The sequence below is a fragment of the Colobus angolensis genome, unplaced genomic scaffold (genome assembly GCF_000951035.1).
Source record: "Colobus angolensis palliatus isolate OR3802 unplaced genomic scaffold, Cang.pa_1.0 Scaffold285, whole genome shotgun sequence".
Lineage (NCBI taxonomy): Eukaryota > Metazoa > Chordata > Mammalia > Primates > Cercopithecidae > Colobus > Colobus angolensis.
The window spans coordinates 1,469,723-1,477,399 of record NW_012116099.1 but is presented as its reverse complement, the minus strand read 5'-3'; the positions used below and the strand labels follow the sequence as shown (position 1 = coordinate 1,477,399).

The window sequence follows — 7,677 nt, the reverse complement described above, 5'->3', positions numbered from 1 at the left end:
GGGCAACACAGCAAGACCCCATCTCAATGCAATAATAATAATAATAATAAATTTACTCCTGTGAATTGGGCTTAATATGACATTTTGCCTACCCCTGCTTTGCAGATGCGGGCTAAGGAGTCTATGAAATCCCCCAAATGTCTGTAATTCACATTGGTCATATTTAGTGACTACAGAAAATACATAACCTCTAAAGAAGTAACATGGACAAGATTAGTCTACACTGGTATTTTAAAACTCTTGCTCCAATACCATTTCTAAACGTTAACCTACAAATGAAGAATTTAGTATTTCTCTTTCAATTGATACTGAAGGAGAGTCTGAGGATCTCCAGTGCTGTTAAGCTAATTTCATTGCAACATGTGGCTGCAATGCACAAATTTTCAGTCACAAATTCATGGGATTTAAATGACTTCAGATGTGCCTTTCCTTGAAGACATTTTTCTGATTTTAATCTCATGCTTTTTTTTTTTTTCACTAATATTGTTGTTAAGAAAAACTATTACCCAAAGCTTATATGTAAGGTTAAAAAGAAAAATGGAACCTTTGTTTCCATTGTTAGACAATGTCCTTTTCCCAGATCAAAAGTTGGCACATGATGTAGTTTGGATGCCTCCTCCAAATCTAATATTGATGTGTAATCCCCAGTGTTGGAAGTGAGGCCTGGGGGAAGGTGTTCAGGTTATGGGGGAAGATTCCTCATGGCTTGGTGCTCTACTCACAATAGTAAGTGAATTCTTTTGAGATCTGATTGTTTCAAAGTAGGTGGCACCTCCTGCCTACCCCGTTGCTCCCGCTCTTGCCATATGATGTGCCTGCTACCACTTTGCCTTCCACCGTGTGAGTGAAAGCTCCCTAGGGCCTCCCTGGAAACCAAGCAGAGGCTGTCAATATACTTGTATAGTCTGCAAAACTGTGAGCCAATTAAACCTATTTTCTTTGTAAATTACCCAGTCTCAGGTATTTATAGCAAAACAAAGATGTCCTAACACATCAAGATTTTTGTTTTATTTTGTTTTCTGTAAAGAGGTCAGATAGTATTTTAGACTGTGTGGGTCATCCAGTCTCTGTCACAACTATTCAACTCTGCAGCAAAAGCAGCCATTTATAGCATATAAACAAATGTGTGAGGCTGGATTCCAATAAAACTTTATTTACAAAACAGGTGGTGAGCTAGTTTTGGTCCAGAGTCTAAGCAAGCCTGTAGTTGGATGACTCCTGCCCTGGGGTGACATGATATATAAGTTTGATTTACCATTTACTGTTTATTAGGGCTCAGACAATTTACAACTCTATGGTATTGCTTTACTGGAAACTGATAAGGTATAAATAATTTTTGGTCAATATAATGCAATAATTTTTGTCCAGAAATGGTGGGGATTATTTTTGCCTGGTGGTGATACACACAAATTTCCTTGGGTATGAAAGATAACCTCAAAGGATATAGTTGTATTACTGGTAGGACAATAAGTTTTGCATCTAACTTTGTGATTTTTTTCCTTCATTGATTATATAATTGACAGTCTTTGTATCCTACAAGTTTGAACAAATTTTGTTGGTTCAAAAAAAAACCATTAACCCATTATTAAGTTTAATAAAACTTTGATTTCTATTCATTGTAAATTTAATTGAGAATTACATAATTCTAAACATTCTGAAAATTACATTTTGGGTATTGTCTGTTAAGATATTTGCCTAGATTTGATCCCAGTGCTCTTGTCCTTCAATTTGATGAACAGGTAGGGAAAGGAAAAAGTATTTCTATTGACTTTCAAATCCAACTCAAGACTCTTAAATAATCCATCCAAGAGTTGAAAACAAGTAAAAACTATCTGAATGTGATAAAGAAGCCATAGGTGCCTTGGAAAGAGCATTTAACTGAAATGCCAGGATGTGGCTTCAAGTTTAGCAGTGGCAGAAAGCATGCGGCATGTGTTTCTAATTCTGATACAGCGAACCTCTTGCATCATTTTCTGTTTTCTGGCAACATCTATCTCAAGATGGCAGGTGTTTTGCTCACTGGAAGTTGTCAGCACTTGTTTGATGTTACCTTTAAAATAGAAAGGAGGGAACTTTTCAGAGTAAGCAAAATCCATGCATTAAATGTATTTTTTCCCAAAAAATAATCCTCAGGAAAATTTGAGAATTGAGATTCTTCTCTTCCCCTTTCGCTCACAGCAGTGACTATGTCTGCTTTTAGGAGAGGCTGAACTTTTGAAGGACAGCTGAGCTCATGCTAATCAGCAGGCAGTAGCAAACTGAAATGGATTTTTTTTTTCACTTTAGACTAGATGGTGTAGTGCCAAATGGAAAAATATTATTCAGTTTCATTTTGGATTCATGAGTTTCTTTTTTCTACTGTGTGATGCTTGAAAGTCAAACTGAATGTCAGAGATAAAAATGTCATGCAGATTATAACTAGGTTCCCTGGGTTAGTTGGAGATATACACAGTTGAGACTCTTGTCTGAGGTATAGAGAGGTCAGTTCAGCCCTGCTGTTCCACTGCCGCCCCCTGCTATTCCTTACTCCAAAACAGTAATTCACTTTTTATGTCCAGTTGAAACTCAGGTATGACTAAAATTCAGCTGGGCTCCTAAAAGCTTAAAGACAGTCAGTTTATGAAAGTACTAAGGATAAAGTTTTTAGAAAAGATAGACTCATGACTCTTCTACAAATAGAAAATGGACACATGTCAAAGATTTTATTTAACTAATTAATGAGGAAACCAGTAAGATGTTACAACCAGTTCAAAGAACAATTTGAAGAGAAGACATATATGTAGGCTATCATAAATGTTGAAATGAATTTGAATTTCCATAATTGGTACCAAAATGACTTGTTTGGGTAGGGGAGAATCAACTGAACTTCCACCAGATTCCTTTGTATATTTGTGGAGGTTCAATTCCATCCCAATGCTATGGTCTTTCAATTTTATGAACAGGTAGGGAAAGAAAAAAGTGTTTCTTTTGACTTTAAAAACCAAATCAAGACTCTTATATAAGCTAACCACAATCTGAAAACAAATAAAAATTATCTGAATGTGATAAAGAAGCCACGGGTGCCTTAGAAAAATCAGAGAGCATCATTTGCATTTCTTTTTCTTCTTTTTTTTTCATAGTAGCATTATTTATAATAGCTGAAATGTGGAAGAAACACAAATGTTCATCAACTGATAAATGGACAAACAAAAGGTGGTATGTCCACACAATGGAACACCACTCAGCCCTAAGCCATAAAAACGATGAATGTTCATTCATGCTATAGTGTGGATGAGCCCCGAAAACATTATGCTGCCTCAGAAGAGCCAGACACAAAAGGCCATATGTTGCATAATTCCATTTATATGAGTTGTGTCCAGAATAGGCAAATCCACAGAGGCAGAAAGTAGATCAGTGGTTGAGAATGGCTGAGAGGAAGGTGGAAAGGAGGGTGACTGTTAATGGAGATGAGGTTTCTTTTGGAGTGATGAAAATATTCTGAAATTAGTGATGATTGCATAATTCTGAATCATTTGCATTTTTCAGTTGCAGAATTGTAAAGAACTCAAATGAAATAAAAGGTATAGAGACTCCATAGAATCAGGTAACCTGGAAGGGTATATTAGACAATGCCTATATTTTCATTTAAAACATACAGTAATTTTTTTGGTGTATTTTAGTCCTTTGCAATTTTTCTCTACAAAAGAAAACTCAACTAAAATTATGTTTGTATCTCTAGGGTTATATAAAACAGAAAAGGCAATAGTGTTCTTCTCCTGCATCTGTTTGCCAAAAACAACATAATAGAACAACAGATGGACTAAGTAGCAGACACTTGAAAGCTAGAGAAATCAAATGGAAGAAAAAGTAAACTTTAAAATATTCTTTGCTTAATCATTGTCCTTATAGCATTTTACTTTGTGTTTCACATTGTGGAAAATTTTAAGAGAAAAATACTGAATGGACTGAGCTGTCTTAAGCACCCTGTTTTCATTTTATAACCTTTTCAACATTTTGGAATGTCAGAAAAAGCAATATAAATCTAAAGCCTTGGAGGATAATGTGGGAATCTTGTGACAATTTTTCATGGAAGGATGAGGAGACACCACAATGGATTCTACATGGCATGCCTTCCTAATAACCCTTCTTATATACCATCCCCCGAAATGTTCCACTCCTAATAGCTCTTCCTGAATCTTTTCTCTCTCATGTACTCTCCAAAGTTTCCAGTTGTATTAGTTCTTCTCTCTATTTCTCCTATCTTTTCTCTTTTTGTTCTCATGAAGATTAATTGCACCTTCTCAATTCTTCAAGTCTTCTCTCCTTCCACAACAATACTCTGATAAACAAACCAAGTAAATACTATTTCTTTTACCCTCAGGAAGAAATGGAGAAGGTGATCACAAAAACTTGTAATTTGGTATTTTCTTCCACATCACACTTTATTTTTAACCTAAAGATTAAATATGTTTGCTATATACCTTGGAATATAATACTGCACTGTAATTTTGAATAAGTACACCATAAATGATGTCAATTTTATTAAACTTGTATAAAGAAGTATTTCTATACTTCATCTAAATGTCAACTGGGTTCCTCCCAATACTTCCAAAATTCAGGTAGGCAAAGGGCTGTATTAGTTTGCTATGGTTGCCATGACAGAGTACCATTGACTCTGTGGTTTACAACAGAAATTAATTTTCTCACAATTCTGGAGGCTTGGAAGCATAAGATCAAGTTGTTGGCAGGTTGGTTTCTTCTGAGGCCTCTCTCCTTGGCTTGGAGATGGCCCTTTCCTCCCTGTGTATGTCTAAATTACCATTATAGGTAATTTGTTTAGTTTAATGTTTATGATTCTTATGGAGAAAATAAACATAATGCACATATTTAAAGTGTTCTTCATTTATCTTTGCATTAGTGCTTAAAATACATATTTCTCTTTCAAGATGACATTTAAAAATTATTCTAATACAATAGCAGCAGAAATACAATTCTGCAATATAAACTGGAATCCATAATTAAGCTATTCTTATGTTTAGAATTGTGATTTTGAGGCCAGGCATGGTAACTCATGCCTGTAATCCCAGCACTTTGGGAGGCTGAGCCAGGTGGATCACCTGAGTTCAGGAGTTCAAGACCAGCCTGACCAACATGGTGAAACTCTGCCCCTACTAAAAATACAAAATTAGTCGGGCATGGTGGCACATGCCTGTATTCCTAGCTACTGGGGAGGCTGAGGCAGGAGAATCACTTGAATCCGGGAGGTGGAGGTTGCATTTAGCTGAGATCATGCCATTGCACTCCAGCCTAAGCAACGAGCAAAACTCAGTCTCAAAAACAAAGAAACAAACAAACAACACAAGAATTGTGATTCTGAAATAAATACCACTACCATGTAGCTCTGCTGTAAGCTTTCCAGATTTCGTTTATTTTTTATTTATTTATTTGAGACAAAGTCTCACTCTGTCACCCAGGCTGGACTGCAGTGGCATGATCTCAGCTCACTGCAACCTCCTCCTCACGGGTTCAAGCGATTTTCGTGCCTTAATATCCCGAGTAGCTGGGATTATAGGTGTGTGGCATCAAATCTGGCTAGTTTTTGTAATTTTAGTAGAGACAGGGTCTCACCATGTTGGCCAGGCTGGTCTCAAACTCCTGGCCTCAAGTGATCCGCCTACCTCAGCCTCCCAAAGTGCTGAGATTACAGGTGTGAGCCACTTTGCCCAGCCTAGGTTTGGTTTAAACACACACACATACAATTTCAGTTGTGGGAGGCTTTAGAAGTTATACTCCATGCACTTTTTTTAAAGACTTCCAAAAGAGCCAACCAGTCCACAAGACAGGCAAAAAAGAGTTAAGCAGGATAAATAGGACTCCTACATAACATTAAAGCATGCAAAAATCTGCAGCAAACAGGGAGTACTTCAAGGTTGGCCTACTGTCTTCTTTAGAACTGATTTCATCTTAACATTTTTAAAAGGTGGACATTTTAGCATCATCAAGTCCATTTAGGTGACATGTTTCTTTTGTGTTAACTTGACTCTCCTGAGTGACCTAGTTAGTGAAGCAGTCGTGGGTACTTTCGTCACCAAGCAAATCAAGCCTGCAAGAAAGGCAGCCAATGTTCAAAATACCATGTTATTGTCTGAATACATTCAATTTATTTTCAACATAAACATGTAACCTCAAGAATGAAATGTGTAACTAATGCAAGCTCCTCCAACAAGACCAAGACAGCATCTCTTCTTCTTCTAAGGCTTAGGTTTTGCCCAGAATTCCCAATATAGGGAATAGCCCATACCAAGAGTCATTGCTCACACAACAAAGCCTTGGGTTGCCATAACACATGTGGATCAGGTGAAGGAACGTTTTAATATTTCCCCTGATCTTTAATTTGTTAATCCATATGCAACAATTGCTGCAAAACCTGCTATTCCAGTGGGGATTAATGGTGTATCTTCAGCTTTTCAAATAGGTTTGGATTCCTGATCTTCATTATATGAAGAAAGAAAAACATCTCTGTTGGTTGACATAGTGATTGCTTGAAGAATCTTCTGAGAGCGAGAACCTCTCACAATCCAAACGGCTTCTCCAATCTTTACAGAGTTCAATTTTTTCTTATTATTGAGTTTTAGGAATTTAGGAATTAGGAATTTAGGGATTTGTTATATTTTGAATATAAATCCTTTGTCAGATAAATGTTTGCAATTATTTTCTTCCATTCTTTCATTTTTTTAACAGTGTCTTTGCAGATAAGTTTTTAATTTTAACAATATCTGACATAACTTTTTTTTCTCTCATAGATTGTGCTTTTGGCATTATATCTAAAAACTCATCTCCTAGTCCACATCATATAGATTTTCTCCTAGGTTTTCTTGTAGAATTTTTATAGTTTTACACTTTACATTTAGGTCTACGATCCATTTTGAGTTAATTTTTGTGAAAGGTGCAATGTCCTTATCTAGGTCCTAGGACCATTTGTTGAAGATCCTTTCTCCGCTGAATTGTCTTTGAATCTTTGTCAAAGATAAGCTGACTGTATTTGCGTGGGTCTATTTCTGGACTGGTTTTCATCGATATATGTAGAAAACTTACTGTTAGGTAGCTTAATACCTACTTTAGGTGTTCAAATTTATTCTCTAAGAGGTAGAAAACAAGTGCCCCCAAGTCTGCTATCTCCCCAGAAGAAAAAAAAAAAGGATAAAAATAAAATGCATTTAATTTCAATCAGCATGCATGTGTATGAAAATCTACCTCAAAATAGCTAAAATGGTAAAAGATGTGTTGCTATTTTAAAGTCAGAAGAGTTGGATTTGCCTCCGGCAGCTTTAAGCTTCCAGGGTGTTATGGCTCACCAGTTTCAGGTTAGAAAATTAGAAATGCAAGGCATGCTATGGTTTCAGTATCTGCCATTCTATCATAATTTTATAGTACAAGGGTTTCCAGGGAGGGACCTAAGGCAGAGGGTGGGAGGGAGGGGGCAAAAATTTATGGAGAAAAGAATGAAAGGTACCAAGAGAACTGGTCCAACTATCTGTCTTAATTTTAAACAGCTTTCAAAGCAAGTCATGCATGCTGAGCACTGCAAAAACACCAGGCATTTGTGGAGGGGGAAAAAAATCCTCTGGGAATGCACTGCTTGAGGGGAGAAAATGGCTTCATAAAGAAATGATGCAAACACCATACTTTGCCCTGCCA

The 7,677-nt window shown here is 36.6% G+C and overlaps 1 pseudogene; it reads right to left on the bottom strand.

Annotated features, from left to right (window-relative positions):
* Positions 1 to 6,230: 6,230 nt before the first annotated feature.
* On the bottom strand, positions 6,231 to 6,530 carry LOC105516596 (annotated as a pseudogene).
* Between the last annotated feature and the right edge of the window lie 1,147 nt (positions 6,531 to 7,677).